Source organism: Gossypium hirsutum, chromosome A06 (genome assembly GCF_007990345.1).
Source record: "Gossypium hirsutum isolate 1008001.06 chromosome A06, Gossypium_hirsutum_v2.1, whole genome shotgun sequence".
Classification (NCBI taxonomy): Eukaryota; Viridiplantae; Streptophyta; class Magnoliopsida; order Malvales; family Malvaceae; genus Gossypium; species Gossypium hirsutum.
In genome coordinates, this window is record NC_053429.1 from 111752467 (window position 1) to 111766477 (window position 14011).

Genomic DNA, 14011 nt, shown 5'->3' on the forward strand with positions numbered 1-14011 from the left:
AATTGAATGAAATTGACGACTTTAGGGGGCTATATAGATAGATAAGACTAAGAGGAGATCCAATTGATCATTAAGTCGATTACCCCAATTCTAATGAGGTTGAGAGATAAATTGGATTACATTTCTTAATTGAGTAAAATGGTAATTGATAGGTAAAATTAGATGTTTTAGATCCGTAAGCTAAGAATTAATCGTTAACATGGATGTTAGTCAACCATATTGCTTTCTCGATTTTTTATTTTGTGAATTTTAGTTTAATTGTAATTTAGCCTTTCTAGATTAAACTTTGGTGTAATTTACTATAACAACCTATTTTCAGTGGTTTCGGGACCACAATTCTAACGAGTGAGTCAATATTTTAATATTTATTTAATGTTTATAGGATGATACTAGGGTTGTATTAAATTTTCGTTAAAAAATTTTAATGTTTAGTTAGTTAATTAATTAAAAAGGATTAAATCGTAAAGGTGTAAAGATAGATTTCTATTTGTTAAAAGGGATTAAATGGCTGTGGAATTTTAAACTATTGGACTTGGGTGATAATTGTACCATATTACATGTTAGTGGATATTCATGAATATGTTTTAGTGTAATTACAATAGTTTTTAAAGGTCAACTTGGTAATTTAATAATAAATTATAAGGTTAAGTAAAATAAAGGAAAATCCATATCATCTTTCTTATTTTTTACTTATGACAACCATACACCATTGTTAAGAAGGGGGAAAGCTTTCGATTGTGGTTTTTTTCATGCATGGTAAGATTTTTGAGCCTCGTTTTTAATGATTTTATGTTTTTAAACTCGTTTTAACTTAATTTACTTAGCCTGGTGGTTAATTTGTAAAATTGTTAAAGGTTGAGGGAATTGGATGTGTTTAGGTGTTAATTGATAAACTATTAAACAAGGTTGTTAAATAAACTTGTTTTGTGAAATGATTTTTGATGATTTAGGGTTAATGATTAATTTGTTAAAAGTGAATAATTCTATAACAGCCCAATTTCAGTGAGATCGGAACAGTGGTTTCTGGACCGCATATTCGATCTGAAAATAAATTTTATTTTTTATTATATATTTCTATTATGATAGATATGTCGTGTGAAAATTTTGATACAAAAATTTTATTGATTAAGTGTTTAATTACGAGAAGGACTAAATCGCATAAAATGAGAAAGTTGAATTCTAATAGCTATAAGGATTAAATAGCTATGGAATTCAAAGTAGAGGTCCTTATATGGTAATTAGACCATTAAAGAAAAGTATGTAGATTTTTCCTGACTCATCCATGGAAAAATTAGAAAATACTAGGGACTAAATTGGAAATCACAAAAATTAAAGATGATAATTAATTAAAAAGAAATTATCATCTTATTTTCATGTCTTCTTCCCCAAAATTTCTATGGAAATCCTAGGAGAGAGGGAGAAAACTTTCCAAGCTTAAAAAGGTATGAAATCAAGTCCCGTTTTTAGTAATTTTTATATTTTTGGAATTGAGATAGTCTAATCTATCTATTTGGGGGATTAATTTGAAAAGTTATCAAGGTATGAAATTTGGGTCATGGATGAATATGCTGAAAATTAGAAATTTATTGTAGAAAATGAAAGGTTGTTGATAGATAAACAACTTTTACAAAGTGACTTTTGATGAAAACATGATTTAGGGACTAAAATGTAAAGTTGTGAAATTTGATGAAAAATTCTGAATTTTTATGAATACATGTGCTGTAAATTTTGTAATGGGATTTTTTTAGGCTTGGAATAGGGAGTAAAATTTATAGGTTTAATTTTCCGAGCCTAGGGACGAAATTAAAATTTATGGAAAAGTTAGGGGCAAAATTGTAATTTTACCTAGGACGTAAATTGAGTCCAAATGAGTATGAAATATGAGAAATTGATGATTAAAGCTATTTATATAGATCTAGACAACTCACATTCAAGGTTAGATCGAGGAAAAGAAAATGTTACGGATTAGTAGATTACTTACGCGAACAAGTGTCGATGTAAGTTCGTGTAACTTAATCGAGTATGTAAATATCTTTAATTGAATGTTGTGTTGTATGAAATGTGACTTATATCGATGTGCCATTTTTGAATGCTATAATTTTAACACCCCTTACTCATATTCGATGCTGGAACAGGGTACGAGGCATTACCAGACTTAAACATAAGCAAACATACAAAACAGAGATGCAAATTTCCATCCAAATTTAAAACTTTTCATATATATTCAAATCATAGCTAAAACGAGCCTACAAGGCCCAAAACATGCATTGGAAGCAGTTCGGGACTAAACCAAGAACATTGGAAAATTTCACAACACTTAGAAAATTTTTCATGTTTTAAGAGCCACATGCCAGTGTGGCTTGAGACACGCTCGTGTGGGTAGACCGTGCGGTCACACACGCCAGTGTCCCTAACATGTGTAACTCTCTGTTTGTCATCCATGAACAAATTGAAGTCACACGGCCAAGGCAAATGCCCCTATGCTTAGGCCGTGTGGTCGATTTAATTTTCATAATTTTTCATAAAATAAGTGCAAACTTCACACGCCCAGGGCACACACCCGTGCTTAAGGCCGTGCCGTCCACACAACTGAGACACACGCCCGTATCTCTGCCCATGTGCTCAATACTGAGCATTCTGTTTTGCAACAATTAAGGTGCAGGGGACACACGGCCAGAATGCACGCCCATGGGGCTAGTCGTGTGTGAGACACACGCTCGTGTGTCTACCCGCGTGGATAAAAATAAGGCTATTTTCCAAGCCATATTGTCACCCTTCCATGCTCAAACCTACACAACAAAACATAGCACCATTCCAAGTACATACATTCAGCCAATTCAACCAAAATAAAGATATCCATACATCATTTACATGTTACCATTTCATACATACAACATCACATGCTTATCAACTTCAATCATGCATACTTCCACATCTATGGAAACATCATCATATGTATATATACTTAAACAGATATTAGTCAATACCACATGGCCATTGACAAAATGAATTATCAACCAACATAGGCTAACACAGTAGGCTAAATCAATTATGACACATAACAAAATAACCAAGTCCTTATACATGCCATAACTCAAAATATTGAAATCATTGGTACCCAGAATGTTAAGTTGATAGTGTGACTGGATCTCCAACAATCTCCGATCCTCGAGTTAGCTTGGTAACACTATAAGACAAGGGAAAAGAAAGGAAGTAAGCTTTAAAGGTTAGTAAGTTCCCATGCAAATAATAAGCATTACAAACTCACATTTAACATAAAATTAACTTGGAGTAAATTAACATAAATGTCATTATAAATCTCACAATACAACTTAACACAACCTTACTGAGGGATTCATCACATATCAAGCTCATTAAGCATGAGTTTCATGTACATACCTGTACCAATTTACAACTTACCATAGTCTTTCACAAATTTGACATTCTCGTTTCATTTCCCATTGAACCACTTGGAATACTAAAGGATACTCGGGTATCTCGCACATATAGTACCACACCAATGCCATATCCCAGATATGGTCTTACATGGGATCTCGTATTGATGCCAATAGCCCAGCTAAGGTCTTAAATGAAATCTCATATCGATGCCATATCCCAGATATGGTATTGCACGAAGTCTCATAATGATGCCATGTCCCAAATATGGTCTTACACATAATCTCGGTAACCCTAATGTAATGACATTTGTATCCTATCTATTCCTAAGGTTCAATCGGGATTTCAAGATTGTCGTAACTTTTTCAAACACGCTCAATGGTCAATCATAATTCATACAATAGTAAAGCATACAAAATATAATTAAAACAATGCATTATTTACATAAGAACTTACCTCAGTACAAAAATAGTAGGAAATGGACCTTATCGTCAAATACTTTGTTCTTCCCCCGATCTAGGTCCAAGCCTAGTTTCTCTTGATCTACAATAGCAAATTTAACTCATTTATTAATCACATTACTCAATTCAGTCCAAATCTTACATTATGGTAAAATTACATTTTGCCCCTAAACTTTGACATATTTACATTTTAGTTCCTAAGCTCGTAAAATAAAATATATTCAATTTCATCAAGACCAAAGCCTAGGTGAACCTCTTTCATGCTTATAACAGCTCATATTTTCCATTTAAACACACTTTTATACACATTTTGAAATCTTTTTACAAATAGGTCCTTTTGACATTTTCATCAAAAATCACCTAGTAAAAGTTGTTTATCTAACATTAAACTTGCATAATCTACCACTAGACATCAAAATATGAAAATATCTAACATGTGTAAAACCCTAGACTTCAATCATATCTCAAATTAATGGTAGAAATAGATAGATTAGGTTGTAAGGATTTCAAAAACATAAAAATCATTAAAAACAGGGCTAGAACGGACTTACAATCGAGCTTGAAAAGTGGAAAAGCCCTAGCTATATCTTCCTTGTAAATTTTAGCCAAGCATGAAGAAGATGGAGTAAATTTTGGCTTCATTTTTGGTTTTTAATTCATTTAATTACCGAATGACCAAAATGTCTTTTTTTCAAAACATTAAAATTCTCTTACCTCATGTCTATTTTTGTCCTTAAATTAAAATGGTCTAATAACCATCTAAGGACCTGCAATTTAAAATTTCATAACAATTTGGCACATATAGCATGTAGAACTCAACTTTTGCACTCCTTACAATTTAGTTTTTTTTGCCAAATTGAGTGCTCAAACGTCAAAATTTTCAAATGAAATTTTCACGAAATCATTCCGTAAAATTATAGACCATGAAAATGTAATAAAAAAAATTTTCTACGTCGGATTCGTGGTCTCGAAACCACTATTCTGACTAGGCCCAAAATCGGGCTGTTACAATAATGAAAAATTTAATACATGCTTGAAATGGTGAAAAAGGGGTTAAGTCTCGATTGAATACTGAATTCTGATGAATATATATGCTTTCCCAAAATGGATGAGGTCCTGTATTTGTTTTGGACGAGATTTAGCTTGGACGAGTAATCCTAATAACTTCATTATAAAAAGGATTTAGCCTGAATGGGTAATCCTGATATAATACCTCTCGAGTATTCGATATGATTAGGGTTTAGCCTGACTGGTAATCCTAATTGAGCTCTTTTGAGCATACGTTATATAAAGTGTAATAGCCCATTTTTGCCCGGCCCATTTCGGTATTTAAAATAATAAACCCCCCCAAAATAAAAATAAAACAAAGTCCAAGTCCAGTACAAAATTACAAACATATAATTTGGCCCAATCGGAATGGCCCATTACTTGAAAAGAATTAAGGTCCATCTATAAGCTTGACTCATATGGAAATATAATCTTTAAGGATATGCAATCTTAGATATGATACAATCTTAGATATGCAATCTTAGATATGATATGCAATTTTGAAGATATGATCTTGAATTCTTGGAGATTTAATTTGTAGATATCCTTTAATCTTAATCGTTGATGTAATTGATTTGTACCGTTGGATTTGGGGAGGCTCAACTATAAATAGAAGCCTCTCCCTTCATTGTAAATCACTTGAGTTTTGGGAAGCAATAAGAATTTTTGAGAGCATTCACTCAAATTTCTCTCCCTCTTGCGTTCTTACTCTCTGTGGTTTGTTCTTATTTTATTCTTCGTCTAACTTAGTTTTTCAACCTTTTTTTTATTTTAATTTCTTCATTTTTCAAATATGTATATTTATTCCTATCTTTTATACATTTGATTATGTATTTTATATATTATAATATTTAACCTTTTTATATAGTTTATTTTCAAATATATATTTTCTATGCATATATATATATATATATTATATTATCATTTCATGTATTTTGAACTATTGCATTATATTTTTATAATTTGTAAATGTTCTATTTATTCATTTTTTTTGTGTATGTCATTTATCTTATTTGTGCATAGTTTCATTTTTTTTATATGCTATGTTTAATTATTTCTTTTATGTGCTATTTTATGATATATATTGTTGTATAATTTTTGCATGCATTATGTTTTTCTTTTAGTTTACTCATGTTTTTATTTGTTTATTATCTTATATTTACCCTAGTATGATTTTTTTCATTAAACGTATGTTCATGTTATTTAGTTTTGTCATAATGATATTATTTATGTTTGTATGGAAATGTTAGAATATTTTGTACATTTATGCTTCATGATGCATTAATATGTCTTCCTAAAACGTCATTTAAAAATAATATTCCAAGGTTTTTTTAAAAAAAATTAAAAGGCAATGCTTGATGTTTGGAAGCTTCGAGAAAGGTAGTGCCCTAACTTACTGGGTTGCGACTTTTCTCGTTGAATTCGAATAGTCAAGCACCCTTTTAAGTGATTTTGAGTTTTCAAAACTTAAACAATTATTTCGATATTTCAAAACATAGTGTCCTAACTTACTAGATATGGCGTTTTGTTGTTTCGAGATAGAAATTTTCGAAAGATGAGCTTAGTTTCGAAGGTTTTAAAATGTTGCGTCCTAACTTACTGGATGTGATGTTTTGACTCGTTTGAAATAAGTGAGCCTTAATTTTCAAAATTGAGACATTCTAATTAAAAGAGGTTTGCATCTTAAAACTTTCAAATTTCCGACATTAAAGACACTTGATAATCAATTAGGTACCAATTTTTGGGCGTTACGAGGGTGCTAACCCTTCCTCATAAGTAACCGACTCCCGAATCCATTTTCTCGACTTTCGTAGACCAAAATTAATGTTTTAAAACAAAACATTTTATAAGGTGATCCAATCACACCTAAAAAGATTGGTGGCGACTCCCGTTTTCATTTTTCTTAAAGTCGATTCCCATTTTCCAAAACTCGATTTAAAAATGGTTTCGACAGCTTGGCGACTCCGCTGGGGACTAATAAGTGAGTCAAGCCGTGCAATTGATTATCTCTTGTCTTAATGTCGGAAATTAAAAATTTTAAAATTTAATCCTCTTTGCATTACATGTGTTTGTATTATTACATGTGTTGCTATATTCTGATACGCATTACATTTACATGACCGTTGTGGTCACACCCTTAAGTGGGAGTGAGAAGCTATGCCTTCGTGAGGTTTTCGCCTCCATGTAGGATAGTGGATCACTTTCGGGATACATCCGTACATATGGTTTCGTGAGATTTTCATCTCCGTGTAGCCATAGGGAAATGTATTCCCCTGAACTGAACTCGATTCAAATGAGCCTATAATGGGTGAGGATCAAGGAATCTGCTGGTTCGGGTACCTCAAACTTTAGAAACAAACCACATATAGAAAAATCGTAAGAGCTCAATATAGATAGAATTATACTTAGGTTATCTTTGTGTTTATTAATATCATATGATACTAACTATTTTCTTTCTTTTGTGCATGTCATTTTGCATTTAAAAGGTATCAATTCACGGTCAGTTTCTAAGTTAGAAAGTTTTATTATGGAGAACGGACTTCTTGATAAAATGGCGGGCAACGCTAACGTCCATAAATGGTCAAAGGAAACGCTGAAGGATACACATCAGAATTATTAGGTTACACTCGCATCAGCGTGGCACAAAATAATCTCCAAGAGTTAAAGGAAATAGGGGATCAATGGAGTAATGAAGCCAAGCAGTTGTTCTACAATAACTAAGGAGACTTGCAGTATTTGTTTGACAGGAGGATAGATGAGCAATTCAAAGTGAGTGTGGGAGTATTGATGGACACTTCTACCATTATAGCATTTCACTTTCATATGAAGATGGTTGCCATGTGGATGGTAAGGGTATTGGAAGGAAAGTGAGTTGGATGGAAAGAATTTTGCCTATGATGGTAAAAAGCTCATTTACTATAGGATCACTACCAAACAAAAAGCTTGAGTTTACTGTTGTACTTATCAGAAACAATGGAAATGCAAGCCCTGATAGCCTGGATAGCTCAAGTAAGCGTGAAAGAAAGCGATTAAAGAAGACTGTATCATACAAAGACCTTTAGGGATTAGCTATGCTGCGAAGGTACCGAGGTAGGATGCTCTGCGTGGGTAGAAATCTGAAAGCTCTCAAGAAACATTGAGGATATAGGATATTATTTTAAGGTAGCACACTGCAGAACGGGATACCTACCTGTTCGCTAATCTATCTCAAAATAATCAGAACAACTTCACAGGTATTGGAGGAGGTGCCCTTAGCTGCACGGATTACCCTACAGGTGAGGTCGTAGCTCAAACTCAGGAGGCAGCTGATTATTTACAGACATTGGCGGCACAGGCTGACATATTGAGCACCAATATGAGCTACAATCTGATCGTGGCCAAGAGTTTGTTTTGTTGTTAAAACTTTAGGCATTAGGGCGAAAGCGTATTTGTAATCCATTTATATGTAAAGATATTCTTTTTCTAAATAAAGTTTTCTAATGAGATTGAATCGAGATCGATACCTTTTGCATTCATTTGCATCTTATAGCATTTCATTGTATCATTTACATTCAAAATTATAAAAAGACCCTAATTAGTTAAAGTTATTAAAAAGAGAAAGAAAAAGAGAGAGAGAGAGAAGAGGGTCACGACTGAGTGAAAAAGAAGTTGAATGGGAATTAACGACGTTCTCTTACATATCCCCGACTTTTGTGTCAGGAGGGATATCTTACCCGGAGAAGGGGGTGTTTGGAAATGAAAATCATCCCATCAATGTCATACATGAGGAAGGGACTGAACAAAGAAACCTTGAGGGTATTTGTCCTTACGAACCGAGAAGTTCTTTAAACAATTGGACTGCAGAAGAACTTCCTGTAATCTTTAAGAATTTTACGGAGTAATATTCAAAACACTCTTGTTGCTCTAAAGCCTAGGAGTAATGAGATTTCTTTTGAGAAGTGGGCTCATGTTCAAACATTTTTATTTTCAATAAAATATTCTTTTATTATTTATCCGAGTAAATATTCTTTCATTCTGATTCTTTTGACTTTTGACATTCTTTATAAATTTTCATTTCATGTAAATAGTCATTCTTGAATTCATTTATTCCTTGTATATTCTTTTGTGTGCCTATCAGAGATCCCTAGATATCAATGACACGGGCAATGATACTACAGATTCAGAGTTCCTTTTGAGTGCGATATGTGTTTAGAGGAATCTCAGTACTTTGAAGGTGACAGAAATTGTGACCTATTTCTGAATTTGTTGAAAATGGTTTTTACCCCATGAAGTGGTGGTAGGAAATATAGCCTTAGAGGGAGGAAAGATTGCGAAATTGGAATTAGCTGAGGAGACAAAACAAGACCTTGTTGAGACTATTATGGGAATTCAAAAATGTGGTCCAAAGACGCATACAGGAGGATTTGCAATTGCCAAGATAAACATGAGGTGTTGGGGCATTGTTAGTCCACCATGGAAAGGGATCGCATCAGTTGTACAATGAATGCCAAATTTAAAGGAGTCAAGACTTATGGGGCATGTATGTTATGGGCCCGAGCTCGTCAAAAGTTTCAAGCTGACAATGACTCATCTTTGTGGACGTCAACTACTCCATTAAGAGGGGGAGATAGCTTCATATGCCGATATTACAAAGTCAAAATTCATCCATTTCAAAAAAAAAAGATTATATATAACTGCACAATGCCAAAAGTTTGCAGTCTTTTCAAAGATAATGCGCCATACCACAGTACAACAAAGGTTGCCAAAAGAAAAGAAAAACAAGAAAAAAAACAAATTACAGAAGATGACCGAGATTGGTAAAAATTGGTAAAAGAAACTACCGCCTACTCTCTATGCTTACACTGGGGCAAACACCTTCAATTTCAGTTGTTTCAAAGGTTCTAACCAACATCCTTGGAATGGGTGCGTTGTTTGGCTTTCTTGAGCAGTTTGATGTGCCGTCAATGGTTAGCTCCAGGCGGTGGCCATTGATTTCTAGCTATGGGGCATCAGGCCGTACACAGTCTCTGAAGCTTAAAGTGATAGATTCTTTCTTCAAAACTAGTTTCTGACAAAGTGGATGATGGTATCATGAAGGAAGCTCTCTTAGACTTCTATACAAGTTCAGGGAAGAAGAAACCTGATCAAATCATTATTTTCAGGGATGGGGTCAGCGAGTTTCAATTCAATCAAGTTTTGATCAAGTTGTTGAGGCTTGCAAGTTCCTTGACGAGAAGTGGAACCCTAAAGATTGTGGTTATTATTGTACGAAAAACCATCAAACCAAGTTTTTCAGTAGGGATCTCCTGACAATGTGCTACATGGTACTGTCATTGACAACAAAGTATGCCATCCAAAGAAAAATGATTTTTACCTTGGTACCCATGCTGGAATGATTGGAATCATGAGGCAGACCCACTATCATGTTCTCTTAGACCAGGTTGGGTTTTCGGCTGATGATCTGCAAGAGTTTGTTTATTCTGTATCTTATATGTATCCCCACAGCCATATTTGTTGTGGCTCCTATTTGCTACGCTCATTTGGCAGCTTCACAGTTGGGGGCAATTTATGAAGATTAGGGATGCTTTAGAAACATCATCTAGTCATGGTGGGATATATGCTCCGAGAGTAATATTTGTACCTCAGCTTTCCAGGTTGAAGGATAAAGTCAGCAACTTCATTCTTGTCTGCTGAGAATCATTGAACCATCTTTTTGTAGGGTTTGACAAACAACAGCCAGGACTGCTGCTGGGGCAATCTGTTTCTCATGGGTTTATAAATCAAGATTTTTCCTCCAAGCTTTGATGGAGTCAAGAATTGAATACCTCTAGTAAACTTAACTTGAAAGTATTCATCCTAAGAAAATGTACCAAGAATGGATGACACAGACTTATGACAAAGAAGGTTCGTCCAAAAGAATTTCATAAAGGAAACCTTGTGCTGAAAGAGATCCTTCCCATGCAAAAGGATGCCGAATTGGGAAGGGCCATATGTTACGAAGAGGGCTTTCTCTAGAGGTGCACTGATTTTGACAAGAAATGGATAGGAAGAATTTATCTAATCCAGTGAATTCGGACTCGGTCAAGGAGTACTTTGTCTGAAGGAGAAAGGAAGCCAAGGTGAAAACCCGCAAAGGGTAGTTTGGGACTTCTATTTCAAAAAAAAAAAGGAAAAAAGAAAAGAAAAAGAGAAAAAAATAAAAAGAAAAAAGAAAAATGGAGAGGCCAAGGTGAAAACCCGCAGAGGGCGCCTTGAGACCAAAGGGGTTTTGAATTGAAAACTCGAAAGGGTAGCTCAAATTTGGAAAGTCATGCAGTGACCTTGCTATACCGAATTCAACAAGAAGTGAAGTATGTTACATATTGAGCCATCAACGAATTACTTTGGATCTTTTAAACACATGTTGAACTCAAGAAAGTCTTTATGGAGCTGGTGTATAGACATTCAAGCGGCGATATCTGGGGCATCTAATTTCTGTCCTATTTACTATCTTTGGATTCTTTTTCTTCCCAAAGATATGTTCTCAGGGTAATCTTTTTGCATTCCTTCCAATAATTTGTCCAAATCTAATTATCCTTAGGATCAATTTATTTGTCTCCCATTATTCATAAAGCATGTTGCATTGAAATAATGATAGATGAACTAAAATATCTTCACAAACGAAGTTTTGCATATTACTCTAGAAATTTCTAGATAATACAAGAAACTGAAACAAGACAATTGTTTAAGGAATTCCCATATGTATGGGTTGGAGATACTCGAGAGATTTTTCTTCTTCAGTCTAAAAGGTGGTTGGACGTTTTAAGCAATATTGATCTTAAGAAAGGATCATTTCATAAACATCTTCAGTGGGTTGTAACATTCGGGGAATGGTACGGTAGACCAAATTGATGGAGAAGATTCGAGGCATACGATCAGAGGATGATTGATATGTCGAGAAGAACGAGGTGGAAAGCTCGATAGATGAATGAGTGATGACGTCCGAAATAGGAGTTATTTTCATAAACATTTTGCATCATAGTATGTCTAATTAGGAGCATTTGACTCATTTCGATCATGGCATCTTAATTATTTGGCATAAGCATAAATTCCAGGAAATCAATTCTACAGGTGGATTCCCCAGTGGACAATGTAGCAAGATTGATTGAAAATTACAAAATTCAGCGCCTTAATCCCCTAAGCAGTAGGGTAACAGGTTAAATTTGCAGATCTTATCTCCCTAAACAGTAGTGGAGCAGATCGAAGATTTGCCTTAATCCCCTAAGCAGTAGGGTAACAGGTTAAATTTGCAGATCTTATCTCCCTAAGCAGTAGTAGAGCAGATCGAAGACCCGCCTTAATCCCCTAAGCGGTAGGGTAACAGGTTAAATTTGTAGATCTTATCTCCCTAAGTAGTAGTGGAGCAGATCGAAGACTCACCTTAATCCCCTAAACAGTAGGGTAACAGGTTCGCAGATCTTATCTCCCTAAGCAGTAACGGAGCAGATCGACGGCGACTTGCCTTAATCCACTAAGCAGTAGGGTAATAAGTTAAATTTGCAGATCTTATCTTCCTAAGCAGTAGTGGAGTAGATCGAAGATGCGCCTTAACCCCCTAAGCAGTAGGGTAACAGGTTAAAGTATAGCAGATCTGACCTTCAAGTGTTTACACTGAAGCAGATCCAAGATGATTTGGCATCTCTATATTGTTAGAGAACAAATTGAAGAAATAGATTTGGCATCTGCATATTTGACGGAGAGCAGATCGAAGACATAGCAGATCTGACCTTCGGATATTTTCACATTGAAGCAGATCCAAGATGATTTAGCATCCTTGTGTTTACAAGGAGCAAATCGAAGACATAGTAGATCTGACCTTCAGGTGTTTACACTGAAACAGATCCAAGATGATTTGGCATCCCTGTGTTTACAGGGAACAGATCGAAGACATAGCAAATCTGACATTCCTGTGCTTACAGCGAAGCAGATCGAAGATTTCAGCGTGGCATCCTTGTGTTTATAGGGAACAAGTTGAAGATAGTAGATTTGGCATCTCCATAATCGATGGGGAGCAGATTAAAGACATAGCAGATCTGACCTTCATATGTTTACATCGAAACAGATCCAAGATGATTTGGCATCTTGGTATTGACAGGGAACAAATCGAAAAGTTAATTTGGCGTCTCTATGTTCGATGGAGAGTAGATCGAAGATATCAACATGACAATCCTGAGTTTGCAAGGAGTAGATTGAGGACCATGAAGTCTGAAGCTGATGAAACCGGGCAAAATGGGTCCTTTTATAGTCTTTGCTCTATTCTCGTTACACGAAAATGAGCAAAGAGGGGCAGCTGTAATAGCCCATTTTTGCCTGGCCCATTTCAGTATTTAAAATAATAAACCCCCCAAAATAAAAATAAAACAAAGTCCAAGTCTAGTACAAAATTACAAACATATAATTTGGCCCAATCGGAATGGCCCATTACTTGAAAAGATTTAAGGTCCATCTATAAGCTTAACTCATATGGAAATATAATATTTAAGGATATGCAATCTTAGATATGATATGCAATCTTAGATATGATACAATCTTGGATATGATATGCAATCTTGAAGATATGATTTTGTAACCTTGGAGATTTAACTTGTAGATATCCTTTAATCTTAACCGTTGATGTAATGGATCTGTACCGTTGGATTTGGGGAGGCTCAACTATAAATAGAGGCCTCTCCCTTCATTGTAAATCACTTGAATTTTGGGAAGCAATAAGAATTTTTGAGAGCATTCACTCAAATTTCTCTCCCTCTTGCATTCTTACTCTCTGTAGTTTGTTCTTATTTTATCCTTCGTCTATCTTAGTTTTTCAACCTTTTTTTATTTTAATTTCTTCATTTTTCAAATATGTATATTTATTCCTATCTTTTATACATTTGATTATGTATTTTATATATTATAATATTTAACCTTTTTATATAGTTTATTTTCAAATATATATTTTCTATGCATATATATATTATATTATCATTTCATGTATTTTGAACTATTGCATTATATTTTTATAATTTGTAAATGTTCTATTTATTCATTTTTTTGTGTATGTCATTTATCTTATTTGTGCATAGTTTCATTTTTTTATATGCAATGTTTAA